The following is a 19,680-nucleotide window of genomic DNA, read 5'->3' on the forward strand; positions in this document are numbered from 1 at the left end:
ATTCCCAGGTCGGGCCAATAAAAAGTTTCTTCTGTCAGAATATTCTCAATAGCAGCCCGGCTGGAAGTTGGAAGTGTGTACACTATCCTGCCTCGGAAAGCACGTGAAACCATTGGTCCTGCGCCTCTTTCCGGTCGTGTCCGATTGCCGTCCCATCGGATTATGAGGGTGAGGGAAGAGAGAGTGCACCAGTGTTTGCGCACATACTTGTGCACTATAATATGTCCTGCGCAGTTGGCTAATCTCTCTTGAGATAGGCTGTCCTGGCCGAAATCAATTTGGAGGACATTATTATTATTATATAATACAAGAAAATGTTTAGTGATAAAAGTAAATATGCAATCAGACTATGTGATGTATACGTTAAATAGTATAATTATTGAGAACATCACTAAAATCGAAGCGTCGATAAGATGAAACCTCGTATCTGGCATTATACTGGCCTGATCCTTCAAACCAGCATTACTGAATATATGAATTAGTTTGGCGGTATATAGTTACTGTTGGTAGGGCTTTGTGCAAGCTCGTCTGGGTGGGTACCACCCACTCATCAGATATTCTACCGCAAAACAGCAATACTTAATATTGTTGTGTTCCAGTTTGAAGGGGTTCTTACAATGCCAATGTCTAAGGGCGTTTGGTGACCACTTACCATCAGGTGGCCCATATGCTCGTCCACCTTCCTATTCTATAAAAAAAAAAGTAGATATATAATAGTAGGTGGCTATTCCACTAACCAGTAAAATTGCTTCCATAGAATATTATATTCAGACTATACTATTTATTTAAATTTAGTAAAGAATATCCATCTATTACACGAAAGGTCAAAATGAGACTATTAACCTCTATATACTTTGCAAAAAGGTCTCGGCAATAAGTTACTTTAATAGTAAAGAAAAGATCGTAACAAGTATAATAACGGACGAAAGTAAAATGTATTTAGAGTTGCGTCTAAAAAACCAAGTTTCCTCACAATGCTGAATAGACTGTTGTATTATTCATATGATATTTATTTTGGACATTACATCCAAGCAATAAGGTTCAATTTCCTGTGTAATCTCCAGTCTTTTCTGAGGTCAACGTAAAAGTGATTTAACTAAGCCTTTGTATTGTGTGGTTCAGTTTGAAAAGGAAAAAAATAGGAGACGTGAAAATTCAGTCTTTATTACTGTTTATTATAGTATGATATTTATGTTAATTAGAGTTCCAAGTGAGTTATATAAGTACGCATTACATTCTCGCTTTAATAGGCTTGCATTATACTGTATTTTAAGCAGCTTATGTAGTCAGTTTTTATTTCACTTTACTAAAGCCGCAGTTAATATAAGGGTATGTTTACAAATATTAAAATTATTTAACTGTTTTATTTGCCAAGAATTGCAATATCTTATAAATAAGGTAAAAAAAATGTTCTTTCGAAATTAAACTCAATCAAGGAATATAAAATAACAAAAGCATGACATTTACTTTCGTGTCAAAATATTTTCGGTTCGGAAATAAATACGTCTGTTCTGAGAATAACCGGCGAAAAAACCTTATCAGAATTCAATTTATTTTTTATCATCAACAATTTTTATTTACAATAGAACTGCCGCTTTAGCCAAGTTGACATTCTACAATCGTAATCGCTAATCGAAAACTAATCAAATGTATGGGCATGACATCATCTCAACCATAAGTCACGTGGTCAAAACAAACGAATAGAAAAGGCGTTGACAAGTTGACGATCATTCAAAGTGATATTTTTTTTTTTTTATAGAATAGGAAGATGGACGAGCATATGGGCCACCTGATGGTAAGTGGTCATCAACGCTCTTAGACATTGGCATTGTAAGAAATGTCAACCATCGCTTACATATCCAATGCGCCACCAACCTTGGGAACTAAGATTTTATGTCCCTTGTGCCTGTAATTACACTGGCTCACTCACCCTTCAAACCGGAACACAACAATATCAAGTATTGCTGTTTTGCGGTAGAATATCTGATGAGTGGGTGGTACCTACCCAGACGAGCTTGCACAAAGCCCTACCACCAGTAAAAAAAAAGTAGATATATAATAGTAGGTGGCTATTCCACTAACCAGTAAAATTGCTTCCATAGAATATTATATTCAGACTATACTATTTATTTAAATTTAGTATATAATGGAATGTAGTCGTTTCTACAATGATAATCACTAACTCCATATAAATGGTAGCCAAGTTACAGTTTTGACAAGCGCTGACGAAACGATGTCGAAGTTTTGAGCGATCACTAAGCGATCTCGGAGACTCAAGAGTTAACGTTAAAAAATGGCGTCTTATATAATGACCGAGAATTGTTTTTTTTATTAAATATAATTTTGGACTATTTTTACCATTTAAAATGCATACTTTAAATATGTTGTAGTGCGCTCATAATGAAGAATTGTAGCTTAGGCGCTGTAAATGTACTTAGTTATTAAATTATTAATAAAACAGCTTTATTATTCTCGGCCTCGTTATATCGTCATGATTAGAAAAAGTTAAAACTATTTCAGATAAACAAAGGGACTATTGATTAAGTAAAGAATCAAACGCAATTATTGTTTTGTTTGTTTCGTAAGTAGTAATATTATATCATGTCGCGTATCACGTCATGGTTTATATTTCAAGTGTCAGAGTATGATAGATTTACAAATAACAAAGGAAGATATTTATTAAATAACTAATAATTTGCGTATATTTCTATGAATTCCAATAAAGCTGTAAATTGTTCTGGGCTTGCTCGATATTTATATTCCATTCTATAAAAATTATCAAATCATTTAAGGTATCCTTAAAATTACATTCCGCTCTGTGATATTATTATAAACCAATTACAAGAAGAACGTATACCCACCCTATTTCATTTACTTACTTTTTTATCACTTAATACTCTTTATTCTTTTAATTTCAATTCAAATCAAAAGTTCGCCCCGCGCACAAACTACACAACTAACAACTGCGACTTTGATGTTAGTTTGACGTTTGTAGGAACGCTTACCATTGACTAAAATGTAGGTTTTTTCTAAGTAAATTGTAGAATGAGCGATCGCTCACTCGTGTCGAATTGGCTACCAACTTATCGTTTTCTAAAATCGCTTACGCCGAAGCGTTAACGATTGTAGAAAGAGATTCGATATGAAACGAAAGTAACTTGGCTAGGCACGCTGGTCGGGTAACAAAAGTAACAAGTTTTCGTTTGCTCCATGTTCTAGTAGAATGAACATAATTTCAAAAAAATATTGTATGAATTTTTTTTTGTAGCATAAGTAGGCGGACGAGCATATGGGTCACCTCAGTATTCACTAACATCCATAGACATTGGCATTGAAGAAATGTTAACCATCGCTTACATCGTTAGTACGATTCCTTATCTGATTTAAGCTGTTGTGCGTGTTTTGTATCTGTGATATGTCCAACACAATATTAACAAATGGCCCACAGCAAGTGTCATCCACTCAACTCTGATACATTTCTACGACCCTTAGCGAATGACACTCGACATCTACGACCCTTGATGTTGGGATAGTAATTTGATTTTAATAAAATATTATATTAGCAAATGACTTAAGGAATGAGTAGATACGGTGTTTTAGTGTAAGTAATTGTCTCTCACTATATTTTCTATCCTTTAGGTATTGTAAAATAACAACTGGTAAATATCCCGTTGTTTAGCAACTTCTCTAAGGATTAGTTATTTTACAACAATTATGGTACTAAACACTTTAAGGACACATTTACTGAATAGTACTTAAATCTTCCTTTAAGCGTGTTTACTAAAAAATGCAATATTAAATAAATTCATTATGATCTTAGTCATCCCCTAAAATGGGACTTATTGTAATAGTTTAATTACAAATATCGAGAAATCGTCGTAATTCCACTTTCACTTTCATTCGCTGGTGCTTACCAACTATGAGGTATTTCCAACCCAGTAATAGAATTTCACCAAGAAAACCAGGCGTAGTGTATCTATGTGAAAGTTTTATTTCATTTTCTTTACAAAACATTTTTTGGCATGTATTCTGCTATAAATGTTACTCAAAAACCATTAATTCTCGTGAAAAATTGCCAAACATAAATAAAACCCCAGAAAACCTAAACTCACGTTTTTACAGTCGAGTGAGATTCGGCGTTTACAAATTGATCTGCCTTGACCTTCATGTAACCACCGGAAAACCCTCATTACAGATGTTACCCGTATAAACAACGTGTATGGGAAAAGTTTCTCCGTTAAATATTGTTCATATAATGTTCACTCGGGTTTTCTTCCTTTCTGACCATTTATAACAAGCAAACCGTTCTTATATAATACTTTTTTTCATGTATATTGCTATACTGTAAAAACTTTATTGGTACTACTAATTATACTGCTTTGTTTCATTAATTTAAAACGGGTAGTCATATTGGTATACTCGCTAAAAGTACACGCCAACAAAGTCACTACCCGTAGACATTGGCATTGTACGAAATATCAAACCGTTGGCTATTACCCATCCATGCCTTTGCATTGGCTATTACCTTGGGACCTAGGATGATATCCTTGTGTCTTGTTACACTTACCTCACACATACGTATGTCACACGTAAAAAGTTGAGAATTGACTTGTTGTATATATATATATATATATATATATATTTATACTAGTTTCTTCTTATTGTTGTATGTTTACTATAGTTAATGTCAGTTACTTTTTTGTTTAATGAATCATAATGATTATTTTATACTTGATGTAGTTGCTTTTGGTTTCAAGTCGCATTTTATATCCACTGTAATATCTCAACTGAATACAGTGCGCTTATGAAGTTAAATCTTTGTAAATACCTTGAAACAGGCTCCGTTAATTTATTTCAAACAACAAGGAGTTTTAAGTTTCAATATAATTAAATGAAAAAGGATTCACGATTGTCAGCGACTGTTTTAACAAAGTTGTTATAAATACTCTTAGTTCCGTTAAATTCATCGTTTCTTTATAAGCAAAAACGTAGAAGGGCATTGTACGTTGCAGTGGAGATGAAGTTGAAGAAATTACTTCAGGTATTAGGCGGTCTTCTAGTTTTTATCAGTTTTATATGAGTAAAAACGGTTATGGACAAACTGGCATGGACATAATATTATGATGTGTGATTAAACTTTAGACCCTGGCCACTCAACCAACGCTATGATGTAGAATAATTGTATTGAAACAGTAAAAAGTATTAATCATAGAAGAAAGAATCATGACTGTGAAAGAAAAAAAAGAATTTTGTTTTACTATTGATTTAATGAAAAAAGTCACGTTTGATGATAATAGAAGAATAAACGGCTTCTTTACAATGTGATTCTGCAGAAATTGGAGCAAATTGCCAAAGTATAACAAGATTTTAACTGCATAATCATCTCCGAAAATCCGTAAAAACGTCCCACGTCTTTAATATTACAAAAATCTCGTCATATTTAAGATGCCTATCCGTAGTTTACGATGGCGTTATAAGGAAAATTCGGCGTAAAAAAGGTCCCAGGCAAGTAATTTCTGACATACCCGCGGATTAACTTGCTCATTTGTTTTCATCGTTGGGTTTCACTTATTTGAAGCTAAGTTGCAATTCTCTGGTGTATTAAATATGTTTTAAGGCTTTAAGGTTGTTTTAATAATTCATTATTGTACTAATGTCCTGCTGGCTGTCTTTCGGCCACAGAAGGATCTCAAAGACTAGACAACTGGGTTTGAATTCGCAACCATCGGTTAAATTTACGCTTTCTAAACACTAGGCCAACTCAGCTTTTAATTGAGAAATGGCAAAAAAAGATTTATATTTATTCTCACACTTTTGGGACCCCAAGAGCTGGCGCTTATTTAGCCCAAAGGCTGAGTCTAGCGGTGCAGAGAGGCAATAGTGCCAGCGTATTGGGTATAATGCCACAGGACAATCTTTTAGACGGCGTGTTTTTCTATAAATTTGTAATGCGTATTTAGTTTTAGAATATATTAAAAAAATGACTGTACATAGTTTAATATATTTCTGTAATTCATTTCATTTATAAAACAAACTAAACGAAATAAAAAAATGTATTTTGCTAATGACTTCTGCAGACCTAAATTAGGTCCTCTGAGGCTTAATTAAACCTAGACATATACAAATAAATTAAAAAGCTGTCTATCTGTTATTTCAAAATAACTTTATATTTATGTCTATTATGACAACACAAATGTTATAAACTATAGGGAACATTCCAATTACTGTTTAGTGTTTATGTTTAAATCGATTGGGTTGAATGTTATAACAACTTAAAGAAGTTCATAAATATTTGTTAATTGCTATAATTTTGACGGGATTTGTATATAATATATATTCACAAAAATTATTGTTAGGATTAATCGAAATTTCCACATTAATAGCATAAATAAACCTTTTTATTTTCCTTTTTTATTCACGTTATATGACAAATTCAATTGCGACTAAAACCGCGGGCTCAAATCATAAGTATATAAACAAAGACTTAAATGAATTTTCTTTACAGATACATTTCTATTTACCAAAGTCAGAGACTTCGGCGGTGGTTACTGGTGGCTTGGCTTTGTGCAAACTTGTGTGTGTAGGTGCCACCCATTCATCAGATATTCCACCGCAAAACAGTACTTCGTATTGTTGTGTTCCGGTTTGAAGGGAGAGTGAGCCAGTGTAATTATAGGCACATGGGACATAACATTTTAGTTCCCAAGGTTGTTGGCGCATTGGCGATGAAGGGGATGGTTAACATTTCTTACAATGCTAATGTCTATGGGCGTTGGTGACCACTTACCATCAGGTAGCCCATATGCTCGTCCGCTTACCTATAATTAAAAAAAAGAAAAAACCTTTACAAGTATTTACAGTGACAGCCTGTTAATGTCCCACTGCTGAACCTTCTAAGGGCTAAGGCCTCCTCTCCCTTATGAGGAGAACGTTTGGAGCTTTGGAGCAGCGTGGTGGAAACCACGCTGCTCCATTGCGGGTTGATAGAATACACATGTGACAGGATTTCAATGAAATTAGACAAATTCAGGTTTCCTCACGATGTTTTTCTTCACCGTCAAGCACGAAATAAATTATAAACACAAATTAAGCACATGAAAATTCAGTGGTGCTTGCCCGGGCTTAAACCCACGATCATCGGTTAAGATTTACGCGTTTTAACCACTAGACCATCTCTACTTTGTTTTTAAGCAAAGACGAATTACAATCCAACTATGGCGGCTCTCACACATGGTCGAACTTAAGGAGAATGTTATGGTGACCATCGCGATGAAGAAAAAACATAAATAAGCAAATTATTAAATAAAAATATAAGTAAGTAACAGCCTGTAAATGTCCCACTGCTGGGCTAAGGCCTCCTCTCCCTTTTTGAGGAGAAGGTTTGGAGCTTATTCCACCACGCTGCTCCAATGCGGGTTGGTGGAATACACATGTGGCATAGTTTCAATGAAATTAGATACATGTAGGTTTCCTCACGATGTTTTCCTGCACCGAAAAGCACGAGATGAATTATAAATAGAAATTAAGCACATGAAAATTCAGAAGTGCTTGCCCCGGGTTTGAACCCACGTTCATCGGTTAAGATTCATTCGTTATTACCACTGGGCCATCTCGACTTTTAAAAATATAAATATCGTCGGTAAAATAAATAACTGTCTTACATACATCATAGAATTTTTTTTTTGTAGTTATAAATCACGCCAATTGTTTCCGAACGCTGGTCGCTGATTGATGAGTGTATCCAACCTTGATTCTGAACGAATATTTGCCTCTGGTTTACATAAAAAAACATTTCATTTCGCACCCTATATATTAAATTACATGACACAAATAAAAACTGGAATAGGATTATATAAAGCTTTATGAAAAAGAACTTCATACTTTTGTTTTAATTTACATTTGTGTTTTAGTTTCGTAACTAAAGTTTTACTACGCAAAATATTACGTATGATATCTTCCAGTAACTATAATTAATTCAATCAATCAATCAACAGCCAATCGTTGTCCACTGCTGAACATAGGCCTCTCCCAAGGTGCGCCAAAGCTCCCTGTCCTCCGCCTTCCGCATCCAGTTGGTGCCCGCCACCTTCTTGAGGTCGTCGGTCCACCTGGCTGGAGGGCGCCCTACGCTGCGCTTGCCGATTCGCGGTCTCCACTCTAGGACTCGTCTGCTCCAACGGCCATCGGTCCTACGACATACGTGACCAGCCCACTGCCACTTCAGCCTGCTAATTTTGCAAGCTATGTCGGTGACTCCGGTTCTTTTCCGGATAATCTCATTTCTGATCTTATCCTTCAAAGATACTCCGAGCATAGCTCGCTCCATAGCACGCTGAGCGACTTTGAATTTGTGGACTAGTCTCGCAGTTAGTGTCCACGTTTCGGCACCGTATGTCATGGCAGGTAAGACGCATTGGTTGAAGACTTTCGTCTTCAAACATTGCGGTATAGACGACTTGAGGACTTGACGAAGGTTGCCAAATGCTGCCCATCCCAAGCGAATTCTTCGATCGGCTTCCTTCTCGAAGTTGTTCCTACCGACTTGTATTATCTGTCCTAGGTAGGTATATTCACTAACAACTTCGAGAGGTTTCCCCTCGACGTATATCGGTCCCGGCACGACATGCCTATTGAACATGACCTTGGTCTTTTCCAAGTTCATACCGAGACCGACACACCGGGAAGACTCGCCTAGGCTACGCAGCATTTCGGTGAGTTGTTCCAGCGACTCTGCTATGATGACGATATCGTCGGCAAATCGAAGGTGTGAGATGTACTCGCCGTTTACATTGACTCCATACCTAGTCCAATCCAGCGTTTTGAAAACGTCTTCCAACGCGTTGGTGAACAGTTTCGGGGATATTACATCCCCCTGTCTCACCCCTCTGCGCAGTTGGATCGCCTTCGTCTTACAGTCCTGGATGTGGACAGTCATTGTAGCGGCGTTGTACAGACATCTCAGTACCTCGATATATCTCCAATCGATATGACATCTCTGCAATGAGTCGAGCACTGCCCAGGTTTCGATGGAGTCGAAGGCTTTCTCGTAGTCCACAAATGCCATACACAGCGGCTGATTGTACTCTTCGGTCTTCTGCACAATCTGCCGAACAGTATGGATGTGGTCCACGGTGCTGTAGCCTGATCGAAAGCCGGCTTGCTCTGGGGGCTGGAACTCGTCAAGTCGTCTGGCGAGACGGTTCGTGACGACTCTTGAGAACAGCTTATACACGTGACTCAGGAGGGAGATTGGTCTGTAGTTTTTCAAGAGGGTTTTATCACCTTTCTTGAAAAACAGTACCACCTCACTCCCGCTCCACGTTTCCGGGGTCTTGCCATGTTGGATGACGGAATTAAAGAGGCTTGCTAGCTCTTTCAGGACCGGAGTCCCGCCTGCCTTAAGCAACTCTGTTGTGATTCCGTCATCTCCCGGAGCTTTGTTGTTTTTAAGCTGTTCTAGAGCCGCCCTAATCTCTCCTTGGTCAACGACCGGGAGCTCCTCGGAGTAATGGCGCATAAGAGGGGCGCGCTGGTCATCAATACTGATTCCCACGGGTTTATCCGATCTTGAAGAGAACAACTGCCCATAAAACCTCTCTACTTCTCCGATAATCTCAGGCCTAGAGGTAACGACCCCACCATTTTCAGTTTTAAGTTTTGTCAGACGCGGCCTCCCAAACTTGCGAGCGAACACTTTCGATCCCCGATTTTGCTCAATCGCAGCCTTGATGGCACGGGTATTGGAGCGTCGGAGATCGCGTCGCGTCAGCGTTTTTATTGTTCGGTTTAAGGCCTTATCTGACAAAAACGATGGTAGTTCTCGTCGTTTTCTCATGAGCTCGAGTGTCTCAGCAGAGAGTTTTGGTGCGTTGTCTCTTCTCTGTGGCGGAAAACACTTGCGGGATGTGTTTTGCAGTATTTTGACCAGCGTGTCGGTTCTCTCATCAATGCTGCTTATGGTTTCCAACGCGGTGAATTGATTTTGAAGTTCCATTTGGAACTTTTCGGAGCCTTGAGCAGCTTGGAGCATGGTAGGTCGGAGAGTAGACCTCATCATTCTCGATCTTTCGGCTTTTAAGTTGATATTTAGAGTGCCTCGAACCAAGCGGTGATCACTTCCGGTATTAAACCTGTTGATCACTGAAACATCTCTAAATATGTGCCTTTTATTCGAAATGATAAAGTCTATCTCGTTCCTTGTCACGTTATCGGGGCTTCGCCAGGTCCACCTCCTCTGAGGCTTCTTTTGAAAGAAAGAATTCATCAAAAAAAGCCCCTGCGCTTCGAGAAAGTTTACCAGCATTTGCCCCCTGTGATTTCTGCAGCCCAAGCCGTAAGGTCCGACTTTCGATTCACCGCTATCTTGTACTCCCACTTTAGCATTAAAGTCTCCCATAACAACATTGTAGTGGGCCCTCGAGGTGTCGTTGAGGGCCTTTGCGATGTCCTCGTACATCGCTTCGACCACATCATCAGAGTATGTCGAAGTTGGCGCATATACCTGTACAACCTTCAGGGAGTACCTGTCGGAAAGTTTTAGGACAAGGTACGCTACCCGATTCGACACACTACTGATTTCCACAATGCTGCTAATGAGATCCTTTTTGACAAGAAAACCGACACCACCCTGGGAGAGGTTATCACCTTCGCGGAAGTAGAGTAAGTTACCGGACTCTAGAGTTATCGTGTCCTCCCCCTGTCTTCGGACTTCAGATAACCCCAGTATATGCCAGTTTATATGACTTAACTCTACTTCTAATTCGGCGAGGTGATGGTCCAGCCTCATCGAGCGTCCATTATACGTTGCCATTTTCAGTCGTTTTATACGGTAGCCTGCCGTGAACCGGTGATTCTTAGCACCCCCTGCCCTGCCGATACCGCGACCGCTACCTTGGTCGGGCCTAGCGGGCTTGCCGGTAACTGGGGGCCTTTTTTTGGGCGCATCTGCCATTAAGGGAGGGGTTTGCCCATACTCGCCGCGCTGGGCAGGCGTGTTGGCGAGCGCAGTAGGGGGTAAGATGTTTATGGGAGGGGGGACGCTGCTGCCCATCCCCCCTTTTCCCCGTCCCTCAGTCGCCTCTTACGACACCCACGGGATGAGATTGGGGGAGTACTATTCTAAGCCGGTAATTAATACATGTGATATAAATAATACTGAAATTATATAAAATTTATAATGACGCTAACTATCGTGTTGGCGTGTTTATTGGGAATAGAACAAACTTGTATGCTGTGACGACAAACAGTCACTCTGTTACACCGTTATCCCCACTCCACCGCTCTATATTCCTCTTTGTATAAATGCCGCGTATACTTCATTGCTATAAATTATTATTGTAATAAAAAAAAATATTTTACTAACGAAACGAAGTGTTTCTCTATTTTATTTCTTCATATTTTTGGTACTCAATATCGATGTTTCACATATTTTTTTGTTAATGATAAGTTTTTTACCGGTTATAAGGCTCTGTGCAAGCCTGTGTTTTGTTTCCGTCCCTGTGTAAGCCTACCACTCACTCATTAGTTGTTTTATAGTCTGTAGTGTATTTAGGTTAGTGAATACATTAGAACGTTATTTCTTATTCACGATTTGATTTTTACGTGAGGCGTACCTCCCTTCTTCTACTCGAAGCGTGGATATCGCGAGCGTCGTACTTAAAGTCAGCTAATGTAACGCATTGTTTTCCTTCTCGCAAAAACTATCACTCATACCTTGGCCGTGTTCTTTTAGTGTGCGCAAACACCAAGGGAGAACTTCCAAGAAGAACAAATTTTACATTATAAATAGCACAAAAATATATAAGAAGTAAGCTTATATTTTAGTGTGTACAAAAGTTGATCCCCCGTTGGTCTAGTGGCTTCATATAAGGCCGCAGACCCGGAGGTCCTGGGTTCAATTCCCAGGTCGGGCCAATAAAAAGTTATTGGGTTTTTCTGTCAGAAAATTCTCAGTAGCAGCCCGGAATCTGGAAGTTGGAAGTGTGTACACTCCCGTGCCTCGGAAAGCACGTAAAGCCGTTGGTCCTGCGCCTGAACTCTTTCCGGTCGTGTCGGATTGACGTCCCATCGGATTATGAGAGTTAGGGAATAGAGAGTGCACCTGTGTTTGCGCACACACTTGTGCACTGTAATATCTCCTGCGTAGTTGGCTAATCTCTCTTGAGATTGGCCGCCGTGGCCGAAATCGGTCTGGAGGACATTATTATTATTATACAATAGTAATCTAAAGCAATTAAAATAACGTTAATTCTTGTCTTCTTAAATAAGGAATATATGGACAAAATGGATTGCACTAACCTGTGCAATGTAAAGCGACCTTAACAAACAAACAACATCAAATAATTTTTATAGCAGTTTTTTCGTTTACCTCGTTAACTGTGACAGTATCATAAAAAAGTAATAAATAAAAACACACCTGCGTGACCAATCGGAAAGTGGGAGGAACATTAACTCTTCCATGCAAAGCTGGAGCCACACCTGCGTAATATAGCGAATATGAAGTCGTTTTATTGTAGTAGATATAAGGCGCGATGTCAAACAATTTGGTACATACATTAAATTTGTTTATTAATGTAATTTTATTCCAGTTTCATTTACATTATTAAAAGTATTGAGTATATAATGTGTCTCCTCTAATCAAAGCTCTTCTTATTTTGCAATGAAGCTGCAATGCGGATACGGATGAGGCTCAGTTTCATCCGACACATACGCAGACGCATACAGGTTTCCATACACCCGTAATCTTGTGGTCAAGATACACATGCTGTAACAGATGGTCACTGCGCGCATCTCGGCTCTCGAAACGCATGCTTCAGGATATTGTAAACAAACAAGTCTTTGTTATTGAAAATAGAAGACTGATAAAGGGGTTTCCACTCACAGATATTACAAGTAATATTAACCATCGCTTACATCGCCAATGCGCCACCAACCTTATAGTATAATCACAGCCTGTTGATGTCCCACTGCTGGCCTAAGGCCTCCTCTCCCTTTTGAGGAGAAGGTTTGGAGCTTATTCCACCACGCTGCTCCAATGCGGGTTGGTAGAATACACATGGGGCAGAATTTCAATGAAATTAGACACATGCAGGTTTCCCCACGATGTTTTCCTTCACCGTCAAGCACGAGGCGAAATATAAACACAAATTAAGCACATGAAAATTCAGCGGTGCTTGCTCGGGTTTGAACCCACGATCATCGGTTAAGATTCAACCGTTCTAACCACTAGGCTATCTCGGCTACTGGGCAACTTTAGAAATAGATAACTCTTGCTCCTGTTACACGTGCTCAGGAACATAGCAATACTAAGTATTTCTTTTTGGAAGTGGAATATATTATGAGAACAATATTTTTAATAAATAGTTCCAACAGATGTATAAATTCCAGCCAGGTCCAGCCAAAAAAATTAACTATTCTGGTGCCTTTATTGATCTGAATCTCATTTATAAAACAACCGGTGAAGCGTTGAGAAGTTTCTGCTTCAGGTTAAAAGTTAGTAATTGTGCTAGAAGTTACGAAAACTACCTTTCATCGTTGAATGTTCAAATTATTTTGGGGTTGATATTATTTTAGCATGACTATACAATCTCTTCGGAGTTGAAATGACCCAGTGGTTAGAACGAGTGATTATCTTAAGAGATGATTGCGAGTTCAAACCCAATCAAGCACTACGAGTATTTATGTGCTTTTGTCACTTTGGTTAATGTAATTTGCGAAGTTCTTCGTGTAACTTATTACCTTTTATAATAAACTTTTTCCAGGCGACCTTCCAGAATGGGTGGGTCAGTAACACATTCGTTTTAACGCGTCACACTTTACTGCTCCCAATGGGATGCCGATAATTGGCGCTGAAAAAAATCGATTTAGTGTCTCGTTTCATGTATATATATTTAATAAGTTATATAATATACTGTATATACTGGTTAATATATTAACATAATATACTAGCTAATTCCCAGTATGCATTGCAATAAATTATTTAAATTTTTGATTATTAACCTTTATACGATATCATTTGCGTTAAAATTTTATCACCGCTCAAATTTATACCAATTGTTATGGCGATCGCTTAAACGGTATACAAGTTCTTTTGCTGCAGTGCCATCTTGTAATAAGATACTACAAAGTGGAAAATATAAAATAAATCTTCATGAAATAATACATAACATGGTTGCCAGCTTTCATGGTAAACAGTCAAACAGTATCGAAGTATTATATTGTCAAATTGGACAAATTCCACACAGACAGTAAGTATTAACAGTATTCTTTAATTATATTGTTGTTAGTGCAAACTATGGTATATTTATATTAACATTTATTATATTATTATTCTAACATATTCAATAATAAGACTAATAAACATGCCTTCCTTTACTAACGCTAGATATAAGAAAGGGATAGATATATTTAAATATTTATGGTATCTATTACTTTCGTCCATAGATACTGGTACTGAAAATAAATTCACAAACCAGCTAATAAATAATATAACAATATAGATAATAACCAATCTAAGATATTATTACGTTATATATTTATAGACTGGTTCACTCGTTACTCAAATCAGAACATAGCAATACAGAGTAGAATAACTGCTTAAAACCGGTTACGACCAGAAAAATCTGACGAATTAGTTTTTTTCAGAGATTGTATACCAAGCCGCATTGTTTTACCTAACGATATAAAATACTCATGAACATTCTATTGAAAACATTTTTAATAAAAACAAAACGAAAAACCGCATACATCGCTTAAGCGCTTTATTGTTCTCATTCGCAAGTGTAAAGCGAACTTTACATGAAATTCAGCGCGATTAAAGCACCTCTCAACAAGCGTTGAATTTTGCCTAACCGCATTGATTCAGAGCGTACCGTTTTATACAATTGCCCGTGTAATTAAGATCTCTTATGTATAACCCGGTGTTGGATCCGATTTAAATTGAGTATTAAGTTTCGACAACTGAAGTAATTATAGCACCGATTTTTTAATCAAATGGAAGTAATTTATCGAAGCATATTCTTTCAAGCGCTTTTAAGACGTCATTCTGCTTAAATATCTACGATCTTACTTATAAATGTTGCTTAACGGCTGTTGCTTAGCTGAAAGAAATACTATACTTTCTTTCTTCACTTTAATGCATTATTCTCCATATGAGTGAAAATATAAATAAATTATATTGTTAACGAACAAACGGAAGAGGGATGAAAATCCTTTAATAATTATTATTATCGACTTTTCATTTTCCTCAATTTGTATTTTAGCCACACGATTATTAACTTGAGCAAGGTTATATATAGTATTGGGTTATTTTGACACTGTCGTAATGGGTTTTTCTTTTAAATATTGTACGCACTTTCATATTTCTTAAATGAATATTTGATTTGTAATTTTGTCATATTACAAGTTACAAAGGCTCCGGAAAGTACTTAGGACCAACGACTTTACATTGTTTCCGAAGCACGGGAAAACATTGCAGTGTACGTACAGACTCCGGGTTTTTTAGAAAAATTGTCAACAAAAAACTCAATGGAATTTTAATTTCGCCACCCTGGGCTTGAATCTAAGACCTTAGGAATTGCGGCTTATTAAACAAGCCACTGGACCAACGTGGCAGTCTTAGTATAAAAGTCTATGTAAGAAGAAATAAACGTAAATTTTCATACACATATCCTTTCACGAAGTTCGAAAAACAAATCGGTAACTACTTCCAACGAAAATATTAAGAAAATAAACCAAATAAATGTTATTATATTCAGTAAATTATGATTTTTTTTCCTGATACACAGCGTCCTAAGTAAATATTTATTTTGGTTCCAAATTTAAAAAAAAAAAATTCCTTGAAATGATTAATTATATATTTTTTCAATTTAACAAAAATATTCAGAGGCGAAGGAAAATGTTCTGAGGAAATTTGATAGTCTGTATAAATTATGACAGATTTATATCCGGCAACCCGCAACAGCATTGCATTAAACGAACGAATACTTATCCTTAACGGGAAAGGCAGACCCTCGGCGGGGATAGTAAATTTACATTTATCCCACTTCAAATATTATACATAATTCAAGGTTATATAACAAATATAAGCTTTTATTTTCAACCATAATAACTCCAATATATATTCGTTTATTGATATTATTATTATTCGTAAACTGTGTATAAATAAATTTATATAAATAACCTCAAAATGGAGAGGAGGCCTTAGCCTGTACTGTACTGTATAGTATAAATACATTTATTGGTATAAGTTAGCGTATTATTATTTTCTGTATTATTATAACATGTGTAAACGTGTTTACGTGCTTACGTGTTATATACGCCATATACACGACCATTTCATCCGTGCAGTGACGGAGAAAGAATACATTTCACTGCCCCTCTCTTTCCCATGGGTGTCGTAAGAGGCGACTAAGGGATATCTTAGCGACCATCTGCTCATCTGGTGGTAGGATGCTAACATCCGCCTGGCTTGTTACCACCGTACGCATGGTGAAAAACTCGTGAAGTGGCTTGCAGCCGCGTTTCGAGGTCAGCCAGCGTACAGCCAGTGCCCGAGCGAGTATTGCCGCGATGGGTGTTGGTCCAGTGGAGACGGCTGTTGAACCAATGCCGGGGGAAACTGTATTGACCTGCCGGACAGGGAGACCTGAAGAAACGGCTGTTCCGCTGGCCGCCCGTGGCATAGTACAGGGGCCCGAGCGTGCCTAACCAGCTCGCGAGGCTGCCCCACCAGGCCACGCATAATCTAGGGGTGGACCGTCGTGCCGGTTGGTGACCGGAAGGTGGGGTCCCGGCGGCCACTTCCAGGGGGGTTCAGGGGCCCTTCCGTCCGGCGGATCAGTATATTTTCCTTTTTGGCAAACATTTGGGAAAACACGCCTCCATACTTTGCCCATCCCTATCGTGGCAATACGTCGCTCGCTTCACGTCTCTTTTCCTTATTTTTCCAAATGGTAGCGCAAATAAGAAATAACGGTCGTTCAGCAGTGCACACCCCCACCATACCCACGCTGTTTGAGGTCGAGTTCTCTAACATCCGAGGACTCCACGCTAACCTCAACGCTGTCCACCACCATCTCGAGACAGCACGGCCAGCAATGTTGTTTCTCACGGAGACGCAAATACTCCGCCCTGCCGACACCAGCTACCTTAACTATCCCGGCTACATGCTTGAAGAATCTTTCAAAGCGAAAGCCGGAGTATGCTTGTTCGTCAGGGCGGATGTTTGTTGTCACCGATTGCGCTGCTTGGAGGACCCCTCCTTCTCCATGTTGGTGGTACGTGTGGACCTGGTTCGTCAGAGTCGAGTCTACGTGTGCCTCTACAGATCCCACAATGGTGACTTGGAGACAAGCCGATTATTTGACCATCTTAGTCGGGTGGCAGATGCTGCGCAAGAGCAATTTCCTAACGCGGAATTGGTGTTTTTGGGGGATTTTAATGCTCACCACGAATCCTGGTTGAAATCCCTCAAAACTGACCATGCTGGAAGGACTGCTCATGCTTTTGCTCTCATACATGACTTGACCCAACTGGTTGATCAGCCCACCAGGATCCCAGACATTGATGGGCAAGCACCTTCTCTACTGGATCTTCTGCTGACTTCTCACCCGGTGGAATATCAGGTTGTGGTTCAAGCTCCACTTGGTTCTTCGGATCACGGCCTTATATCTACCAAAGTGCCACAGGCCAAGCTGCCGCCATCAGCGGTATGCAAACGTCGCGTTTGGCACTATAAGTCGGCAGATTGGGACGGTATGCGCGATTACTATGCGTCAGTCCCTTGGAAGGAACGTTGCTTCAGTGGGAATGACCCGACGGCTAGTGCTGCTGCTGTTGCTGATGAGATCATGTTAGGAATGGAATACTACATTCCTAGCTAAGATCTCATCAATAGGGGCACGCGTAACCGTTGGTTCACTCGTGAATGTGCCGATGCTGTGTCATCTAAGCAGGCGGCATATCGCGCGTGGGTCAACGGCTGCATTAGCGGGGCATCTAACATTGACTCACTGAAAGCAAACTACAATAAAAATTCCAAGTCCTGTAGGAAGGCATACACGAGAGCGGATGCACAGCGCATTGTACAGATTGGTCATGACCTTATTTCGCATCCTAGGGGCTCCCGTAGCTTCTGGCGTCTGACCAAGTCTGTGCAAAACAATTTCTGCCAACCTTCGCTGCCACCGCTCAGAAATCCGGACGGATCGCTAGCTCACAGTCCGCAGGAGAAAGCCGACCTCCTGGCTAAACTCTTTGCCGACAACTCTGTGATCGATGATTGTAGTGCGCAGCCACCAAAAATACCTTCATGTGGCCACACGATGCCTGACATCAAAATCAGGCAACGTAATGTGCGTGCGGAGCTGCAATCACTCGATATACGGAAAGCTAGCGGTCCCGATGGAATACCATTGTGCTGAAGAAGTGCGCGGCGGAGCTGTCTCCTATGTTAACGCGCCTGTTCCAACTTTCTCTCTCTTCGGGATGTGTGCCGGAGGCTTGGAGAAGAGCTAATGTGCAAGCGGTTCCCAAAAAAGGGGATCGGTCTGACCCGGCAAATTATCGGCCAATAGCTATCACCTCAGTACTTTGTAAGGTGATGGAACGGATTCTAAACAACCAACTGATCCATTACCTAGAAGATCACTGTCTAATTAATGATCGTCAGTACGGGTTTCGACCAAAACGGTCCACAGGTGATCTTCTGGCGTACGTAACACACCTCTGGGGTGAAGCTATCGACAAGCATGGAGAATCGTTGGCTGTCAGCCTCGATATCTCCAAGGCTTTCGACAGGGTCTGGCACAGAAGTCTTCTCTCCAAGCTACCGGCATATGGTCTGCCTGTTCAGCTATGTACCTGGATTGCCAGCTTTCTACACAAGCGTAGCCTTCGTGTTTTAGTAGATGGTTGCGCTTCACAATTCTATGTAGTGAATGCTGGGGTCCCCCAGGGATTTGTGCTATCTCCCACACTCTTTCTTTTGCATATCAATGATATGCTCTCTCTTGGGAACATACATTGCTATGCAGATGATAGTACAGTGCATGGTGGATACCACGGACGCGCAGTGGCTGGGCGGGCGGAAACTGAGGAGAGGCGGGAGAATCTTGTCATTGAACTCGATAGGACATTAGAGCTCATAGCCAAATGGGGTTCTGATAATCTTGTTGAGTTTAATGCCAAGAAAACACAGGTGTGCGCTCTCACAGCGAAAAAGTCACCATTTTACCCTCATCCCTCCCTCTGTGGCACACCGCTGATGATACAAAGCAAAATCGCCATGCTGGGGATGGACGTTCGCTGCGACCTTGGACTAATCCAAGGGATTACATCGAGGCTATTATAAAAACAGCTTCACGAAAACTCGGAGTTCTGAACAAGGTGCGGCGTTTTTTCACGCCACAACAACTGTGCCTGTTATACAAAACACAGGAACGGTCTTGCGTTGAATATTGCTCGCACCTTTGGGATGGCTCCGCTAAGTACCTAATGGTGGCCTTGGACCGGTTGCAGCGACGTGCAGTACGCATTTTTGGCGACGTAAAGGTCACAAACACCCTTGAACCTTTACAATTACGTCGCGAAATAGCAGCACTGAGCGCTTTCTATCGTCTGTATCACGGCGAGTGCTCTGAGGAATTATTCTCTCTAATTCCTGCTTCCCCCTTCTTTCTT

The sequence above is a fragment of the Nymphalis io genome, chromosome 23 (genome assembly GCF_905147045.1).
Source record: "Nymphalis io chromosome 23, ilAglIoxx1.1, whole genome shotgun sequence".
In the NCBI taxonomy this organism is placed as follows: Eukaryota; Metazoa; Arthropoda; class Insecta; order Lepidoptera; family Nymphalidae; genus Nymphalis; species Nymphalis io.